The sequence below is a fragment of the Hemicordylus capensis genome, chromosome 11, assembly GCF_027244095.1.
Source record: "Hemicordylus capensis ecotype Gifberg chromosome 11, rHemCap1.1.pri, whole genome shotgun sequence".
Taxonomy (NCBI): Eukaryota; Metazoa; Chordata; class Lepidosauria; order Squamata; family Cordylidae; genus Hemicordylus; species Hemicordylus capensis.
This window is the reverse complement of record NC_069667.1, coordinates 8,306,232-8,327,422: the sequence shown is the minus strand read 5'-3', so window position 1 is coordinate 8,327,422 and position 21,191 is coordinate 8,306,232. Positions and strand designations below refer to the sequence as shown.

At 43.9% G+C, this 21,191-nt stretch overlaps 1 protein-coding gene across 21 annotated transcripts in view; it reads right to left on the bottom strand.

The window, feature by feature from the left end:
* TENM1 (teneurin transmembrane protein 1) overlaps positions 1-21,191 on the bottom strand; it is a 1,198,498-nt gene that overhangs the window by 672,065 nt on the left and 505,242 nt on the right. For 17 of the 21 annotated variants that reach the window (XM_053273541.1, XM_053273531.1, XM_053273550.1 and 14 more), the window contains 3 exons: positions 10,255-10,370; positions 9,404-9,475; positions 4,173-4,280 (listed from right to left, as the gene is read on the bottom strand). The gene's annotated coding sequence lies outside the window, so the exon portion shown is untranslated. The remainder of the gene's footprint in view (positions 1-4,172; positions 4,281-9,403; positions 9,476-10,254; positions 10,371-21,191) is intronic. The other 4 variants (XM_053273536.1, XM_053273543.1, XM_053273534.1 and 1 more) reach the window with 3 other exon arrangements.

The window sequence follows — 21,191 nt, the reverse complement described above, 5'->3', positions numbered from 1 at the left end:
GCCCACTGAGCCTTTTGAGTTGTATACCCCTGCTCTATATAAAACCAAAACATGGCCATCATACCCAAGTGCAAATGGCAGAAGATACCCCATGGCACTAACGTGAACTCTTTCATGCTTTGTAAAACCTGGTTAAAAAGACAAAGCAGTGCAAGATTGTTGTGAAATCTAATTCATGCATTATGAATTATTTTTAGCCTCTTACATGAAAGTGAAAGCCAATCGATTCCACCCCCATCCCCCCTAGTTATTTTTCACTGACTGAATAGGTTTCTGGCTGTCTGTATTCTTGCTTCACCAGCCAAATATTAATAGACTCTTTCTGATGTAAACAACAGCCTGAAATAAGTGACCAAAACCACTTACAGCAAATGCTCCATGATAAGCAGGAAGGACCTTCCAGGAGTTTAAACAGTAACATGAGCACAGCAGGGAACTCGCTGAACTTTTGGGCCAGAATCCAAATAGCTACTTAGCCTTGCTTGAGGGACATATGAAAGCCCTGGGGAATGTTTTCCTCCCCACCGCCTCCATTTGGATAGCTGTCTGACCCTCACTGGCATATCTAAAACTGCCACTGTTACAAGCTTAGGTGTTGTTTCCTCCTGGGCTTTCATGATGTCACCTTTCACTGTCACATGGGGGTGCTTTCAGTGAGTTCAGGATGAAATGCAGCAGCGTTGCTCGCTACCTGAAAGATCCAGGACCTGGGCCCATAGACACCCTTTTGTTAAATAAACTCAATCAACAGCCCCCCGCAAATAACTGCATACATTTTAAAAGTCTCTAATATTCTAATACAGCACCTATGAAGGTCGAAATAGCATAGAGCTGGGCGACGCTGGGAACTCTCTCCCCTGTTCTGTGCAGGCGTCTCCACTGCTGCACTTCCTTTCTGGAAGGCGTCATGTAGGAGAGCTGTGGCTGATGAGATTCAAGGCTCTAAGCCATTCACTGGAGGCCAGTGCCCCAGGCACCACCCCCTAATGACGCCCCTGATTAAATGGTTGGTGTTTCAAGTGATTTGCATATATAAAAATACGGACACTCCCTTTTCACTCATTTTGCTGCAACAATGTTCATGCTATGGGAAATTATCCTCCAAACAATTAAGGGTTTCCAGAGTGGCCTTGTTGACTCAAAGGAATAGCAATAACAGAGGCTCGTGCTAATCTTTTGACTCTAGTTAATTTTTCCAGCGTATGATTGGATAATCAATTTGCTGATCAGCTGCAGCACAAAGCTCACCGCAGAGGCTTTGTTGAAGGCAGAGAGGTTTAAGTAGAAACCTGGTTCATATAATTAAATAAAAAGACTCCAACAAGGTGCTCAATGGAAAGAAGATGAGAATAATATTCATTCAGCCAGAATCCAGTACGCAAGATCCATGTTCGAAATTCTAATTAAGTTTAAATGAATGTCACTTGATAGGATTTGAAAGTACATCTTGATCTTTCTGACATTTAAAAACTTTTAAAACCATATTTCATCTAATTGAATTTCAAAGCTTTTCCTTTAATTGATCCCTATCTCGGGTTTTACATGGCTAAAACTATCTCTATGTCTCGAACCCTACCTTCAAACACTGTCAGTTACTATAATCTTTTATCTCCAAGTCTCTGTTATTGCTACTAATTTGAGCCACAATAACTCTGAATTGTTTGGGGACTTGTTTGCACTGCCACCGAGAATTTTTCTTCTGGATGTTTTGAGCATGCAGAGAATCCTTTAAATACTATGTATGCATGTCACATTTATTGGATTGATAACAGTTTATGACTCACATCTTCGGCACAATTTGAGCTCTCACAGTGACATACAATTTATAGTTAAAACCTCAATGCACACACAATAAGCATAACATAGTCTTAAAATGGTAAAATTGGGGTGGGGACTGGGGAGATAAGCAAACTTCAGAGAACCATTCAGCACCAGGTTGCAAACCTTCTTGTAAACAAAGGTTTTAAGCCGAGAACAAAAAGTCAGGAAGAGCAGGGGCTAAACACCATTCCATTAGCAGGGAATTCTTGTCCTCAAACAATGATTGATCTTACCCTATCAAGATCATGAGCAAAGATCATGAGCAAAGATCAGTCTCCAAAGTGGAGAAGAGGAAAGTGCCTCCCAGCTTGTCCTAATCCAGTCTGTATAGGTATGCATCTCTTGGTTGAAGGCAGGAAATATCATGGCGCATCTTCCCTTTGACTTGTTGGGTGACTCATGATTGCACAAAGGGGACAGAGGCTCTGTTCAGGTCCAGGATCTGGAAGAATTGGCATGGGGGAAGAGAGGATATGGCTGTTCCATGCTCTATCCCTCTATGCCTGGTCTTTGCCTTCTGTCCAAGTCTCCAACTCCCAGGAAAAGCCCAGTGCCCCGAGGGCCATTGAGCTCAAATGCCTGCCACTGATCAGCACAATTGATAGACGCAACCAACCACAGTGGGCCACAATCCAAAATCATGGTAAAAGAAGGCACCACACACTGATGCCTGGAGAAACACCACCTCCAGGAGGCTCAGCAGAATGAAGCACTGGGTCCCACATATCAAAGAATGGCACACAAAACCTGCCAAGTTGCCTTGAGCAATATTTTTTCCTGTCCCAAGTGAAGTCATCTGGCAGTAATGTAGACCTTAAGAATGGAGCAGCAAGCCCATCCACAGAATCTATCCTGGAGGACATTTGGAAAGCACAAATCTACACCACATCATATCCTTTCTCTGGATGTGGCATTCTGAGATAATAGAGAAAGTTAACTTTTGCATGTAAATTGTCAAAGGAAAGTATATGCTATACACCATTGCCAGCAAATCCAAGCATCGATGACGCCAAATCAACTGTAGCAAGCAACATATTTGCTATCCATAATAATGACTGTTTAACTTCCATGCCAGAATGCTTTATGTATGAATGATTCAGGCCCATGAAAGAGTCACCATGTGATTCATCTTTTCTTATCAACAGCCACAAATTCCTTGCTTTATGAAAAGCAGCCTTCTATTACATGACTAAAACGAAACAACCTTCAAGTGCCCCAGAAAATGAGGACAGATTAAAGAAAATAATTTCCTTCATCCTTAACCAATATGTTGCTTACGCCTCCATATCATCTCATGGCTCATCATAAACTTACAAAATGGTCTGAAGAGGAGCTCAGCAAACATAGAATCCCCTGAACGGACACGGCATTTACTCTGCCTAAGACAGATTCCTATATGCTTTATAAATAAAATGCCCTCTTTACAGTAAGGCCTCCAGACTCCAGCAACCTCTGGAAGTTGGAGCAAAACAGGCTCTTGCGGTAGCCTAGGCAGAGCAGAATAATTTCCAGCAGGAAGGCTTCAGAAAAAAGAAAAGTACTTCTAAGCATGTGCAAAGTTGTTTTTCTTCACCATTGAGTAGCCATTGCCCATTCAAAGGATGGAGTTCATGGTTATGGCTCAGAACATGATTTCAATTCCAGTGTCTCAGCTGTTTCTAATGTTGCAACAGTTTGTAATGGGTTAACATAACCATTTTACAGAAACTCTGCTCCCACATGACCTCAGGGTTCCCACTTATGTGGAATACAGCTAGGGTCCCTTTCTCATGACCACTGCGAATGATGCATACAGCCAAAGGATGGGTGTGTGTGTGTTTGTGTGTGTGTGTGTGTGTGTGTGTGTGTGTGTGTGTGTGTGTGTGTGTGTGTAAAAAGCAGTCTCACCGCATCACTGCATTTAGTAAATGCACTAGCAATTACGTGAGCGAGGGCTGGAGTAAAGAGCCCACTCACTCAAAATGAACTCCAGCCATAAAAGAAATTTCACAAATTTCTTTATCGCATCTTTAGTTTCAGCAGGAAAATGCCAGAGATCCTCCTTAAAGAGTCTATGCTGCAGAACAAATGATTCACTTAGCAGTAAAGATTACCCTCACACAGAACCAGTTTGTTATTTGCACCCTGTGGGTTCCCGAGGACAAAATTCCACAAAAACAAACTAAGGAGGCTTAAATCACTCCGGCAGACTCTGATTTCCAGGAATTAAGATGCATCAGATGAACACATTTAGCACCCAACAAATAATTTCTGAACATCATCCATCTTGAATTCTTTATTATTTTTTTCAAAGCTGCTCCAGCTCTTTTGACAGATGTGTTATGCTGCATTTCATTACTTTCTGTCCTTACCTTGTTCTTCTTTTGTTTCAGATAAATGATGATGCTTTCAGGAAAGATTAAGCACTGCCAGGCAATAAAGCAATGGTCCAAACACAGTTTTAATTGGAACTTCAGATCCTGTAGGAAAAACAGAAATTAAATCATTAATAATGTGATTTTTACCAACAGACACAATGCATCCCTAGATAGGGGGTTTTCAGCAGCCATTTTCTGTTCCTCAGTTTCACAGACTGATTACGGAAACACATACAAATCCTCACTGAGGAATCACATTGAGCTTTTTTGAAATTGCATTATTGCAATGGAGTAAACTGATGTATCCAGACATAAGAACATAGGAAGCTGCCATATACTGAGTCAGACCATTGGTCCATCTAGCTCAGTACTGTCTACCCAGACTGGCAGCAGCGTCTCTAAGGTTTCAGACAGGGATCTCTTGGCGATGCCAGGGAGGGAACTTGGAACCAAGATGTTCTTCCCAGAGTGGCCCCCACCCGCTAAGGGGAATATCTTGCAATGCTCACACATCAAGTCTCCCATTCAAATGCAGCCAGGGCAGATCCTGCTTAGCTAAGGGGACAAGTCATGCTTGCTACCACAAGACCAGCTCTCCTCCCTCAAAAGACCAGCTCTCCTCCCGAAAAGCTCTTTCATTCACATAGATCATAGAGACCTCCCTTTCTGACCAATGAATGGCCTCTACCCACCACGATCTGCCTCTGCTGCCTGCTGCTGATGCTTCTTTTTCCTTCAGGAGGACTCTCTAGCCCACCACCCATCTCCTCCACACCCTCTCTTGTGCTCCAAATGTGTATGATTTCCACCCTGTGGTTAATAAAAGCTTCAGAGAAGGTAATGATTGGGATGGCAGTTGCAGGGTGGAAGGGGCTAGACTACTGCAGGCACACCGAGAGGCACCAGTCATCTTGATTACCACACATCATGAACACCACACATCATGATCGGTAGCTGCTTTTTCAAAAGAAAAATATGTTGGGAGTTCACACCACATGGAGCTTTGCCTGCTATGGTAATGACAACACTATTTAAGCTCAAAATGCATCTGAGATCTCTCTTTCAAAATAAATAAAGTTGGGTGCCTGCTGCAAGTCGGATGCCTTCTTCTTGATGGCTGCGTAGTGTCCGTGCGCAAAGGCCAAAAAATCACCCGCGCTGTGTCATTTGTGAGTAAGCCAGGCTTGAGGGAGGATCACTTTTGCTGCCATCCTCCAGTGCCCGACCTCACCTCCTGTGATGGTTAGGAGGCGGGTAGAGTCTCTTTGGCTACACAGCAGCGTTTTTAAAGGTCGGCGGGAGGGAAAGAATTAAGTTTCCCTCCCGATGCCACTCTCCAAGATTTGCTGCCATAGGTGGCTGCCTATATTGCCTATGTGGTAATCCTCCATTGGCAGAATTACAAAAGGACTTACCCTTGATCACCCTGTAGGGCACATCCTTTTCATTGCCCTTTTTATCATGAAATGCGCTCTGCCTTTATTACATCCATTCTACAAAAAATTCCAGGCAGCAAAAACGGATTTTATCTCCCCCTCCCCTTCTCTCTGATCAGAGTTTACAGATTACAAATAAGGTGGCCAAGTTCTATGCAGCTGCTTGTGCCTGTCGCAGATGGTTGTTTAAGTAGCCCTATTTTAATGGTTAAAATTTATTATCATCACTGTTGCTAATGCCATTATTATTATCATCAGGTAGTATGTGCAATCTGAGAGACTTGTCTTGGCCCATTTTGTAGGCCTATGGTCGAAATGTGTATATGTTATTTTTAATGTGCTGGTTTATAATCATAATAAATGTATGACTACTAGTTCCCTGGCCCCAATAGAGTACTATATTTGCTTATCCTAGTCCCTACAAAGTACTACATTTCCCTTTGGTTGCAAGGGTTTGGCATCATGTTCTGTTGTGGGCCACCTGGTATTATGTGGCAAGGCACTCACGGGTCACTAGCAGTGTTCGCTCTAACAGGGATTCCCAGATGTTGTTGACTACAACTCCCATAACCCCCAGCTGCAGTGGCTTTTGCATGGGGATTCTGGGAGTTGTAGTCAACAACATCTGGGAATCCCTGTGAGAGGGAACAGTGGTCACTACGACAGGGGTGTGCAATTTGGATTTTCGGTGATTCGGTTCAGGACCCGAACCGAATCACCCCTGTTCTGTTTTGTGCCTGAATATGGGCCACCCAAATCACCCTTGATTCGGTTCGGATTTGGATTTAACCCAAATCTGAATCTGAATCAATTCGGGGGTAAAAAAGGGCCCAGGGGCAAAATTGTGGGGTGGGGTGGTAGTGCCCAATGGGTGGAAGCTACCACCCCAATTTCAGGCGGATTGGGCAAAGGGCTGATTTTTGGGGAATATTTGAAGTTTTAGTGACTTTGGGGCAGTTTCGGGGCATAGAATGAGATCTGGGCAAAAAGAGTGGGGTGGGGTGGTAGTGCCTAATGGGTGCAGACTACCACCCCAATTTCAGGGGGATTGGGCAAAGGGGTGATTTTTGGGGAATTTCTGAAATTTTCATGTCTTTGGGGCAGATTGGGGCAGAAAGTGGTGCCTGGGGCAGAAGAGTGGGGTGGGATGGTAGTGCCTAGTGGGCATTTACTATTCACACTCGCATTTACTATGAATATGATGAATGAATCAATCTACCACAAAGCACTTTATGAAGAAAAACCTCAGAAAATCAACAAAATCCAGCCCTCTGGCCAATCACTCTGAAATTGGGGACGGGTGGTAGCCTCCACCCATTAGGCACTATCTACCAGCCCACCCCACTCTTTTGGGGCAGATCCACTTTCTGCCCCCAATCTGCCCCAAAGACACCAAAACTTCAAAAATTCCCCAAAATATCAGCCCTCTACCCAATCCCCCTGAAATTGGTCTGTTAGCTGCCACCCATTAGGCACTACCACTCCACCCCACCCTTTTGGGGCAGATACAATTTCTGCCCCCAAACTGCCCCAAAGACACAAAAACTTCAAAAATTTCCAAAAAATCACCCCTTTGTCCAATCCCCCTTAAATTGGGGTGGTAGCCTCAACCCACTAGGCACTACCATCCCACCCCACTCTTCTGCCCCAGGCACCACTTTCTGCCCCAATCTGCCCCAAAGACATGAAAATTTCAGAAATTCCCCAAAAATCACCCCTTTGCCCAATCCCCCTGAAATTGGGGTGGTAGTCTGCACCCATTAGGCACTACCACCCCACCCCACTCTTTTTGCCCAGATCCCATGCTATGCCCCGAAACTGCCCAAAAGTCACTAAAACTTCAAAAAATCCCCCAAAATCGGCCATGAGCCGAATCACCCGAATTTTTTGGCCCCGACATTCGGGTGATTCGGCTCGCCCCCCCAAAATAGCGGGGGACATCAGGGGTGATTCGGTTCAGCCCCAAATCACCTGAAATTTCTCATTTCGGGCACAGATCGATCTGTGCCCGAAATTTTTTGCACATCCCTACACTACGATATTAGGGAGAAAGTTGTCGTCCAGTTCAACAGTGAATAGGAACATAGGAATAGAGGAAGCTGTTTTCTACCGAGTCAGACCCTTGGTCCATCTAGCTCAGTGTTGTCTACACCAGGGATTCTCAACGTTGGGTCTCCAGATGCTATTGGACATCAACTCCCATAATCCCCAACCAAAGGCCACTGGGGCTGGGGATTATGGGGGTTGGAGTCCAATAACATCTGAGGACTCAACGTTTAGAATCCCTGGTCTACACAGACTGGCAGCATTGTTCCCTCTAAAGCATGTGTGTGTGTGTGTGTGTGTGCGCACGCACACTCACATGTTTTTTAGATCCCGCTCAGGATTAATCAGGAAGGTCCCCCTCTGAATTCATGTGCACACACACTGCCTTGATACTGCCGCCCGGAACAAAACCCGTTCCGCACACAGATGCAAAATATTAGAGAACATTGACAGGCAGCAGCTTCTCCATGGTTGCAGGCACTGCCAGGCAGGAGTCTCTCTCAGTCCTATCTGGCAATGCCAGGGAAGGAACTTGGAACCTTATGCATGCAGGTGTTCTTCCCAGAACGGCCCCATCCCCTAAGGGGAATATCTCACAGTGCCCACACATGTACTCTCCCATTCAGATGCAATCAGGGCAGACCCAGCTTAGCAAAGAGGACAAGTCATGCTTGTTATTGCAAGACCAGCTTTCTGTATATACTTCTGGCTCCTGTATGCCTTCTGTAGTGGAGCTTCACATCAAATATCAGGAAACACATTTCAAGGCTACAACACCTGGGGCTTTTTAGTTTTTTTGGGGAACAACAACAACTAAGGGGAGACATGATAGAGGTCTACACAATTATGCATGGTGTGGGGAGTGTGGATAGAGAGAAAAATTTCTCCCTCTCTCGCAACACAAGCACCAGGGGTCATCCCATGAAACCAATGGCCAGGAGGTTTAGGGCTGAGAAAAGGAAGTACTTTTGCAACACAGTGTATCATTAACCTACGGAATTCTCCACCACACGATGTGGTGATGGCCACCAGCCTGGATGGCTTTAAAAGGGGACTAGATAAATTCATGAAGGGCAGGTCTATCAATAGTTCCTAGTCTTGATGGTTAGAGGCTACCTCCATATTCAGAGGCAAGATGCCTCTGAATATCAGTTGCAGGGAATCAAACACAGGAGAGAGGGCATGCCTCCACCTCTTGCTGTTTTCTTCCAGACCCTGGGGCATCTGGTGGGCCACTGTGGGAAACAGGATGCTGTTCTAGATGGGCCTTGGGCCTGATCCGGGAGGACTGTTCTTATATTGCACAGTCTATCTTCTGTGCTGGGTAAAACATGGCATCCTGTTCATACCATCTCATCCCATTGCTAGATGGACTAAAGAGCTCTTGGTACCTTGGTTTAAGAGAGGAGAACAGAACTTGAAAAGGGAGGGTTGCTCTCCACAGGTCCCCCTCCCTTCACTTGACCCAAGGAGAAATCTAATCAGTCTCTCTAGGGAGGAATTTCATTGTCTCTCATCGCTGTTCCTGCTGTCAGCATTCTTAATTGAGTTCTTTCATAGTTGCTACACGTGTCCACCACTGGCACTAATTATACAGTGATCAATTTCTCTCGCTAACAGTATTTGATCCATAGCTACTCCTCAGCGAACTGTGAGTCAGTATCAGACTCTTGTTTTGTGTCAGTCGCCTTGATTGAAATGTAAAGATGGTTTTGAAAGGAATTAGAAGAGAAATTACATCACCTGATGCTCATTGATTGAAAAGGGGGAAATGGTAGTTTGTCTTGGTGCTTCAGAGGGTGAATTTGCCTACATCTGTAAAACACAGGAGCGCAATGCAGCACAGTGAGGGCCGGTTTCCAATTTTACTTTTTAACACAGCTCAAAATAGCTCTTAAGAAGGGATACAGGCATGATGTCCAAAATGCATGCTGGTCCAGCTGGTTTCTGAGATATGTGGACTGCAAGTCTTAAGAAAACACTCATGTACCTCTTTGGCATAGCACTGGCTGAAATCCCTGGACACAGCTGTTATGGTGCATTTTTTAAAAAAGAACACAAATGTTTACCTCTGTTAGTTCCCTGCTAACTGAGCAAAGAGGCACCTTTTAAAAGTGGTGATTCTCTTTATTTAACAGGGGGAGAACAACTGACCCTATCCATCCCCAGCACAGCATCCCTCCAGTGGCTGTTGCTGGTGTCTATCTTATGTTTCTTTTTTAGATCTCCAGCCCTTTGGGGACAGGGAGCCATTTTATTTTATGTAAACTGCTTTGGGAACTTTTGTTAAAAAGTGTTATATAAATATTCATCGTATTCAAAAACAGATGGTCAATGTTCATCATGTTTTGGAAAGATAAATTCCAGGATGATATTATGCCTTATAATTATTTAAACACTGACTTAATAAAAATACATAACTGGTAATTCAGCTTTATGTTATTATCAATTAATAATGATAATGATGATGATGATGATGATAATAATAATAATGATGATGATGATGATGATGATGATAATAATAATAATAATAATAATAATAATAATATGATAAGAGCAAAAGGAGAAAAATCAACAACAAACAGCAAGTGTACCTTTGTAAAGAAGCAGATTAAACATTGGACCACCTAATCAGCTATAGTAAAAAGATCGCACAGACTGACCACAAACAAAGGTATGACAGGGTAGCAGGGATGATACACTGGAACATCTGCAAAAAAATACAAGCTACTTTTAGCCAAAGATTGGTGGGACCGTAAAATTGAAAAAGTTGTAGAAAATGAAGATGCAAAAATATTACAGGACTTCCGACTACAAACAGACAAACATCTGCCACACAATACACCAGATATAACTGTAGTCGAGAAGAAAGAAAAACAAGTCAGAATAATCGACATAGCGATACCAGGTGATAGCAGAATAGAAGAAAAAGAAATAGAAAAAATCACCAAATACAAAGATTTACAAATTGAAATTGAAAGGCTGTGGCAGAAAAAGACCCAAATAATCCCAGTGGTCATTGGCGCCCTGGGTGCAGTTCCAAAAGACCTTGAAGACCTCAACACCATAGGGGCCACAGAAATCACCATCAGCCAATTACAAAGAGCAACTTTACTGGGAACAGCCTATATTCTGCAGAGATATCTATAATAATAACAACAACATTGATAACAAAATTCAGCCATCCCAGGTCCTTGGGAAGGACTCGATGTCTGGATAAAACAATCCCGTCAATAACACCTGTCTGACTGTTTAAACAACAATAATATATTATCAGAGATGTACTTTTGGGGTGGTATACAAATATGATAAATAAATATTTTTGATCAAATGGATTGTAATGGATAATATATTATGCAGATTTAAAATATTTATACTAATAAGATGGATATTTACATAACGCTTTTCAACAAAAATTCCCAAAGCAGTTCAGATGGATATAAATAATAAATAAATAAAATGTCTCCCTGTCCCCAAAGGGCTCACACTTTAAAAAGAAACATAAGGCAGACAGCAGCAACAGCCACTGGAGGGATGCTATGCTGGGGACGGACAGGGCCAGTTGATGTCCCAGAGGTGATCTTTCCCACGGACCTTGGGGATCTGGTCAGTGGCCTCCTGTCTGGGGGTGGGGGGTTTCCAAATGTTCTGTGGGGGCTTCCCAGATGCCTGGCTCCACCCCACACCCACCACGCCACTGCCCCAGCATGCTGAACTTTGACATTTTTGCTGCCATTTGCACAGCTGGGGGTGTGTGTGAGCTGAGCAGGCCTCCCCTGTGGTGGCAGCAGCAGCAGGTGCAGCGGCTGATGGGCCTGTCTTTCCAGGGGCACTTGGGAAAGGTGACAAGTCAAGGAGCAGGGATTCGAGGGTTTGGCCGGAGCAGCTGGGGAGAGTGGGGTGGTTTCCTGTGATCGAAGTCAAGCCTGGCGATGGGCCTGTCTGTGGAGCTGTCGGGCTGGGCAGGAGGAATCCCTATGCCATTTTCCTTTTCCTTCTCTGCTGCAAGCCACACATCAGGAGAGAGAGCACCACCACCGGGAAGCCATGAGTGCCAAGAAAAAGATACCCTGGGTGGGTGTGTTTGTGTGTGTGTGTGGGAGGAGCGCCTCCCGACTGAAAGCTGCGACATTGACCCTGGTCGAGCAGGGAAAGCCGCTGAGGAGTATTGGCCTGGCCATACCTCCTTCCCCACTCTCTCCCCTTCTCCCTCCTTCTGGGCCTCCTCCGTGGATCTTGTCCTTTCTCCCATTCTCTGCCAAACATGCATCATGGGCTACCCCCCGGCCACACAAATGGCAGCAAAAAATGGCAAAGATAGGCGCAGCAGGGCAGTGGCAGGCTTCTAGCAGATTCCATTTATAATTGTTTTTAAAGTGAGGGCCTTGCGGTGGAGGGGGGCCCTCCAAAGCCCTTCAGGTCTGGGCTTCAAATGACCTAGGTGCACCACTGTGATCTTCTCCCTGCCCAGTAAAGAGAATCACCACTTTAAAAGGTGGCGTCTTTGCTCAGTTAGCAAAGGAACAACCTCAGTCCACAAACATTTATACCTTTCTTCAACTTGCCTCCTGTTCCCCTCAACCCCATCTTTCATGCCTTGGAATACTTTGATGGAGGACCATGCATAACATGGCTGGGAATGCCACTTGCTGAACATCATTCACACAATCAAAAACTGTGTTCTACCTGGGTTTGGGAGCTGTGTGTTCTCCCAATTTTCAGTTGTGTGAAAGCAAGGTAAGAGGAGAACCTGTGTAGAAGATTGTGTGGAATATTGTGTGGAAGCAAGGTTGGAGGAAAAGCTACCCAGGTTTTCCTCCTACCTTGCTTCCACACAATTGGGAGCACACAGAGTTCCCAAGCCTGGTTAAAACACAATTTTTGCTTCTGTGAATGAACTCATATTCATGGTATATAAGGTAACACAGATCTCTTTTATACAAAATAATTGTCCTGCTTTGATAGCAACAGGCACATTGCAATAATCTGACTCTTTTTTTGGTATGCACAATTGACATCTGTCCTGTCATTTCTGTTTAGCTGAAAATGTTTGCATCTTGTCATAAACCAACATATAGACATTCCATCTGTCCCAGAGGCAATTTTTCTCTAAATGGAAAAAAAAAAGTGTAGAAAAGGTAGTCTTTTTTTAAAAGGTTATGCATCTCACAGCTTTCCTCTGCAACATGAATCGTCCTCAGCTTGAAGCCAGACCATCAAACACTCATCAATATGATCCATACATTTCAGTGCATTTACAATGCAAAATGCTTTCATTAAAAAAAATTACCCTGGCTGTGATCAAATTTGGTCCAGTGTAAACTTTGACTTAGATGCTTTTAGCTGAATTCTAGAAAGCCACATATTGGAATAACAATCTCCTTTCGATGTTCATGAAGTACTCTAATCTTTGATAATGGAATTAATGTACAAGAATCACAGAGAACGCATATTTCATAGCAGGAAAATGTCTATAATGCACCAGCTGATTACTGGCACTTTCCTCTCCCCTTAAATTCAACCATGGTCTTGCACCCACTGGCTTCTTTGATGCATACCATGCTACTCACAAATATACTGGGGGGGGGGATATGCTGAGGCTGTACGCACGATCCATGTGTAGATCCTGGCAGGGTTCTATGGGGAGAGAGGGCTTAGCCCACTCTCCCCACAGATGAGCAGCCGCTCGTTGCTGGGCGGCCAGATCGGCCGCCATACAACTACTGGCTCTGTCATAGAACCACTAGGGCTGCAGGGATTGGGGGCTGCTAGACCCACACAGGATGCCCCATGCGAGTGCACGCGGCATCCTGGGGAGACCCCCCACGGTGTTCTCATGTGTCGCCGTGGTGCAGCCCCCGCGCCATGGCAGCACACGATCAGGGGAGGGCTACCTTGGTGGGCTAGCTGTTAGAGAGCCTGCAAGCCCGGTAGTTCTTATGATGGGGAAAAACTGGGCTGGGCTCCTTTAGACCGGTTTCCCCCCATCGTGAGAGTAGCCTCGCTGTCTTTCAAGTTTGCAACGTACAATAAAAGCACAAGAACACAGCTACTCAAACATTCTATTTCAAAATGTCCCTTCCCCAGATCCTTGTGGATTTTTAATTTTTTTTTCGTTTTAATTAATGTGCACTATCATAAGGATATTGGGCTGCTAGGAAAGGATATAGAAAGTGGCGTGGAAGGAATGGTAATGAAAGAGGGAAAGGGCTGATAGGAGACATATGGTGGGTTTGATGTGGTTCAGAGGTTATTTGCTGAAGAAAAGAAAAGCATATTATATATAGCAGCAGTCTTCACTACTTTTTAAACAGGGGTTAGGGCACTTTGGCAAAAACAGCAAGATAACTTCAATCTGAGAGCCATTTATCAGTGTGCTAATCTCTGTACAGTATCACACTTTTCTCAGTGCTGGAGGGGGGTGTGTCCTTTAAGAGAGATGGAGCCCTATGGGGAGAGCTCTCTGGGAAGGGCTACCTTCCCCAGCATTCTGTGCACACCTTCCAAGATGGTACAGAGGCTCAAGAAGGTTCCCTCTGAAGACCTCCTGGCATGGTGCCAAGGGGATTGTCAAACTCTTCAGCTGAAGCTTCACCCAGGCCCAATAAACAATTTGTCAGAGGGCTGCACTTGGGGTTTATGGGGGCTGCCACTGACCCCAGGGCCTGACAATGAAGCACACTGATATATCGTCTCCCAATTACTTGTTTTATTGTATCTCTTTAAGAAATTATACACATGCTTTGAATTTAAAAGACACGCACACCAACTTTCTGACTAATGCTGCACTTGAACAAAGAACAAAGCTGGACTATTGGAAGAGGATCAAATAGCCATGCTAAATCATGGGGATTTTCAGAATTGTATTCATCCATAAAAGTTCCCTGCAAGACATATGAGGTCCGCAGGTTGTTAGGCAAGCACATACAGGGCTAGCACGATGATTGTCTGGAATGCAAGTGCCAATCTTAGCACAAATTGTTAGTAGGGCTGTGCACTGTCAGATTGGGAATTTCAGAAATGTCCCAACATTAGCCATTTTGGAGGGTGTTGGAGATATTCCAGTTCTGAAATAGGGAAGCCTAACATCTGTCGGGTCCGCTCCAGAATTTGCGATCGTGCACAGCCCTACTGGCAAGCCTTGCACCAGTATAGCATCCTGGTTTAAGCATAGCATTATTCAGGATGTTGGTCAAGGTGGCTGATACTCACTTGGTAACCAAGACAAATAATGCAACAGTAAAACAGACTAAAAGAGCAGTACAGAATAAAACCAGCCAATGATGACACAAAAGATGACACAATAGACATCATTGTTGATTAACAGCTCAGGAAAACAGGATGGCCTTAGTCTGGTACCTAAGAGCCAGTAAAAATGGCTCCAGGCATATTTCTTTAGAGAATGAGTTGCACAGTCAAGGAACGGCCACAAAAAAGGTCCTGTCTGCGGATTGCCTGACTTCTGATTGTGCAGAAACCCAGAGAAGGGTCTCAGCCTTAACTGATGGGCAGGACTTTTAAAACTTTCTAGCAAATGTGCCTAAAATTGTAGTTCGTGGTTCCTTTTTATTTATGCTTGTTTTTCTGTGTAAACTGATTTGAAAAGCAGTGTATGCATAGCAGAAGCAGCAGGTTATGGTATGCTATGCATAATGAGGTAGAATCTTCAAGCCAGGCACAGGACTTAAGCAACTGGGCAAATTACTAATGCCCTTCACTTCAATGCGACCCAATCCTTGTTTTCTGACACTGAAGCTAGCTGTAGTTCTGATTTTCTGAAAATAAATAAGCCAGCCACAAACATAAAAGTGGAGGAGAGCTGGTCTTGTGTTGGAAAGCATCATCATTACTACCACCACCACCACCACCACCATTATTATTATTACATTTATATCCCGCTCTTCCTCCAAAGAGCCCAGAGCGGTGTACTACATACTTAGGTTTCTCCTCACAACAACCCTGTGAAGAAGGTTAGGCTGAGAGAGAGAAGTGACTGACCCAGAGTCACCCAGCAAGTATAATGGCTGAATGGGGATTTGAACTCTGGTCTCCCTGGACTAGAGTGCTCCTAGTCCAGCACTCTAACCACTACACCATGCTGGCTCCAAGAATGACTTGTCCCCTTTGCTAAGCAGGGTCTGCCCTGGTTTGCATTTCTATGGGAGACAATTTTAATTTGTTTTATACTATTGTTTTTATTGTGTTTCATGTATTTTAATCTGTGATTTAAAAAATATATTAAATTTGTACACTGCCTAGGGATGTACATATCAGGCCATATAAAATATGATAAATAAATATGATAAATAAATATATATTCCAAATTCCCCCCCCCGGCATTTCCAGATAGAGCTGAGAGATTCTCCTGTCTGTACCCTGGGAGAAGCCGCTGCCAGTCTGTGTAGACTATATTGACCTAGATGGACCAATGGTCTGACTCAGTATAAGGCAGCTTCCTATGTTCCTATGGCTGTCTTGAATTCCTTCTGCACAAAAGTTGGTTGATGGGGAGGTACTGTATTTTTATTTTTTATTTTTTACATTTATATTCTGTTCTTCCTCTAAGGAGCCAAGAGCAGTATACATCGTTAAGTTTCTCCTCACAATAACCCTGTGGGGTAGGTTAGGCTGAGAGATCAGTGAGTGGACTAGATTAAAGTGCGGTATTATAAAATGATGCACTATGCAAATGAATCTCTAATTCAGTGTTTCACATTTTTAAAGATATAATATTAATGATTTAGTCAAGTATTAGTAGCCTCTTCAGCTTCTGCCAGTAATGACAAGAGTTTCCTTTCTAATGTTCAGTTCCTGCTGTGCAAATCGGGATTTTAACAACCTACATTAGCTGCAGGCTCTTTGACATGGCATCACACTGAGATAAACACAATTAACAAGATCTATTTAAATGTCCTTTCTTCTACATTTATTTATTAATGGGCTTTTAAGACTTTTGACAATTTCTTTTATAATGCAGCAAAGTCTGTTTCTTCTAGAGCTCTCTAATCGGAAAAATTTCTTATTAAGGGTATTGAACCCTGGCATTTATGGGGTACAACTCCAACAACATTGTACCCTGGCCTCCTCCTTATGGGGAGGAAAGCTGGTCCCATGATAGTGAGCATGAGTTGTCCCCTTTGCTAAGCAAGGTGTGCCTTGGGTTGCATTTGGATGGGAGACCACATGTGAACATGAACTCTGTAAAATATGGGGGCCACAGTGGAAGAGCATTTGCTTGCATGCAGAAGGTCCAGGGTTCATTCCCTGGCATCTCCAGGTACGGCTGGGAGACACTCCTGTCTGCAACCTCGGAGAAGCTGCTACCAATCTAGGTAGACAATACTGATCCAGATGGACCAATGGTCTGACTTGGTCCTGTGTCTTTAGGAATCCCTGGCTAATATGGGCAGAAATCCCCCGTGCTGCTCATAATATAATAAACCCTGATTGATAAGTTACCATTCCTTCACACAATCCAGGCAAAGCAGCTGGGAAAGACTGTTTTGTGGAAGTTTGGAGATGTGCTGCCAGCCAGTGTAGACAACACAGAACCAGATGGGCCGAAGGTCTGAGTCAGTATAAACAACCACAACCACAACCACCACCACCACCACCACCACCACCACCACTACTGTATTTATTTACCACTTTTCAACAAAAGTGCTCAAAGCAATGCCCACAGAAAAACAAACAAATAAATAAGATGGTTCCCTGTCCCAGAAGGACTCACAATCTAAACAGAAACACAAGACAGACACCAGAATCAGTCACTGGAGGGCTGCTGTGCTAGAGCTGGATAGGGCCAGTTGCTCTTATATTGCTAAATATAAGTGCATCACCACTTTGAAGATGCCTCTTTCCTTAGCTGGCAACGATTCCGTATAAAGGCAAGTTCCTATGACAAGGCAATCGGAGTGTGGGAAAGATAGGGCAGCTTGTTGTGAAGCTTGCTCGGATTACATTTTTTAAAAAACCTCTCTGAACAAGTAGGTTTTAAGATTTTTTTTAAAAAAACTCTAAGGGAGGGAGCATGGTGAAGCTCTTCTGGGAGGGCATTCCAGAACCACGGGGCCAAAACTGAAAAGGTCCTTTCTTGTCCTCACCAACTGAACCGCAGTTGATGGCGGAGCCACAAGCAGCACTCAAGATGATGAGCGAAGGGCCCTGGCAGATTCATATAGGGGAATGCGGTCCATCAGACACCCTAGCCCCAAGCCGTGTAGGGCTTTAAAGGCTCAAAACATTTTAAAAGTTTTTAAAGGGCTTTACTGGCTCAAAAGGTTTTGTATTGGAGCATATCCTTTTTGCAAGAAAGAGGACTTGAATTGTTTTTCTTCCTTTCAAAGCTACTTGGGCAAGTTAAATTTGGACTCTCAAAAAGCAGAAGGGGGAAATGGGGAAAGACATGTATGAGAGTCTGCATACCTGCCGACATGTCCCTATTTTTGCATTCAGAAGAGAATGGGAAACTGGTGAGTTAATGTTGTTGAAATGTTTTTGCAAATGCATATCTGCATAAATTTACATATATAACTTGTTTTGAGTTCTAGCAAATTCAGTTGCTGTTTGTGCCCTTTAGAATCCATGTGTTATATTAACTCTAGGCTTGCTCACACAGTCATTTGAATCTAGATCTAGTCACTTCTCTCTCAGCCCAACCTACTTCACAAGGTTGTTGTGAAAGAGAAACTCAAGTATGTAGTACACCGCTCTGGGCTCCTTGGAGGAAGAGCGGGATATAAATGTAAAATAATAATAATAATAATAATAGATATAATGTGGGTTGCCAATATTGAAGTGATTGTGTGAACCCACGCCAAGCTGTTTTATAACTCAAGATTCCCACCTTGGCATGGGTTCATGTAATCACTTCAAGGTTGGTAACCCGCATTAAACCTAGATTTAAATGATTGTGTGAACAGGCCTACTTTCTCCTTGTGCCATTTTCTGGACAAAAAATATCTCAAAATAGCTGCTTAAGTGGGGTCATTGAAGTGAGGGGTAGGCGCTTAACAGCAGACTTCAGATATTTTAACTTAAATCTAACATTTAGCCTTTAAAATGCAATCTAACTGCACTCAATAACCACAGATCATGACTCTTTAACAGTCTGTATTAACAGACTTATTTTTAAAGGTCATGCATTAATTAACAGGCTGCAGTTCAGTTGCTGTTCTTCATGTATCCCAGGAGCTCAGGTTTTTCCATGCACTTTGTGGCTGGATTAATTACCTCCCTTTAAATATTGTGTAACTGGACTTCAGTATGATCACCTGAATTACCAAGTCACTTTCACAGGAGATAGTTTGCTCATTTTTTCTTTCTAAATTGATGTCCGTGCCATGATGTCAAACACAGACTGTATTATGGATGTTCCAACTTTGACTTGTTTCTCTCTCTCTTAAGAACACCATAGTTTCTCATTTTCCACAGACACAATATGTGGTTGAGGATGTGGTTGTAGTCCCAAAACACAACGGACTGGGTCTCACAATCCTGGTGAGTGGGAAGAGCGGGCTAAGCCCGCTCTTCCCACTTATGAGCGGGCAGGGAGCCCTGGGCAGCGGATTGGCCGCCCACACGATGGCCGGCCCCGAGATGGAGCCAGTGGGGGGTGGGGGGAGCGGGGGCCGCACTGCGAGCCCAGTGGTTCTTACAGTCACCAAAAATCGGGCTAGCCTCTGCTAGCCTGATTTTTGCTGATCGTGAGAAGCACCCCAACATGTGGTTATAGTCCCAAAACAGCTGGAGGGCCAGATTTTCCCATCCCTGCTTCAGAGAATCACCCTGACAATGTCAGGATTACTTTGAATTCATCTTTGAATATATACACATATAGACAGAATCCTGCAATCTTCCACAGTTTGGAGATGGGAAAGACAAGCTCGGGTTGCTACTACAGTATAGATCACCCTGATGAGGATTCATCTCTACATTTACAAACCTTTGTGCTAAGTATCTACAGTTTCCACCAGCTCATCTGGTGGCTACTCGGGGATAGGCCTTCTCTGCTGCTGCCCCAAGGCTTTGGAACACACTTTCTCTTGAAATAAGAGCCTCCCAATCTCTTACAACTTTTAAAAAGGCAGTCAAGACACATTTGTTGACCCAGGCTTTTAATTAGATATTGGGGCAATTCTCATGATCAACAAAAATCGGGCTGACAGAGGCTAGCCCGATTTTTGTTGACCGTAAGAACCACCGGGCTTGCAGCCAAGCCCAGTGGTTCTCGAGCGGGTAACCCGCTCGAGAACCCCTGGTAAAAAGCAGGTTTGCGGAGCGAGCACTCCAGCAAACCTGCTTTTTATGATCGTGATTAGCCGCGGTGCACCTTCGCGCCATGCCTACTCATGAGTAGACCCCCAGCCGGGAGGCGATAAGCCACCTCCCGGCTCCGGGGGTCTCCCCAGTATGCCCTGCGCACTCGCGCAGGGCATACTGGGGCTTGCGGGGGCCGCACAACCCTAACCCTAACCCCCACCCCCCACCAGCTCCGTCTCAGAGCCAGCCATCGTGTGGGCGGCCGATCCGGCCACCCAGGGCTCCCTGCCTGCTCGTGAGTGGGGAGAGCAGGCTTAGCCCGCTCTTCCTGCTCACCCAAGGAAACCGGGTCTCACTGATTGTGAGACCCAGTCCATTGTTTAATTAAACAATATTAATCAAACAGTTTTAGCAGTTCAATCATCAATCTCTTTATTTCGGTCAACGACCAGCATGAAATTAAAACAAATGTAAAAGAGAGGACAATCAAACTTCTATTGCAAACAATAACACCAGATAAATTTTAAAAAGTCCTCCTCAGCATACTAAAAATACTACTAAAATAATTGGAAATAAAAGAGGCAGCAGTATTTCCTACTTATGAGGCTATTACACAAAATCAAAACTCAACCAGTTGCCTTCTTGACTCCTAAATCTGAGGGGGGTTAAACAATACAGGAGCTCTGAGAAATATTGTTATTAAATTTACAGCTGATATACAGGTGAAACCAGTACCTTCGTGCCCACCTGCAGCTAGCCAGTTTAAAAATATTGTTTTATAATTTTTAAATTGTTGAAATGTTTTAACTTTTTCTGTTATTTTGTATTAACTTATGTTTTAACTTTTCTGTGGCCATTTATTATGTTTTAACTAATGTTTTAACTTTTTCTGTTGTTTGTTTTGCTTTGTTGTAAACCACGCAGAGATGTAAGTTTTGGGCAGTATAGAAATATGTTAAATAAAATAAAGAAGTGGGCCATGACCATGGTCAAAATAATGTATGACCTATTTTAGAAAAAGAAACATCCTCATTTCACAGGACGCTAAGTTCATTTCATTCTACTGGAATGAAACATACCAAGCCACTCATTCAATTTTTTACTTAATTTGCCATCCTTAAGCTCACCTTTTCAGCATTCTGGGTTCTCCCTTTAAAAGACAGTGATTGATCAATTTGCACAGGGGAATAGGAACAGCTCGCTTGCTTGAAGGCATTGCACTTGTCAAAACAAACAGACTTCCCTTTAAAAAGGAAATTATAGGCCTTCT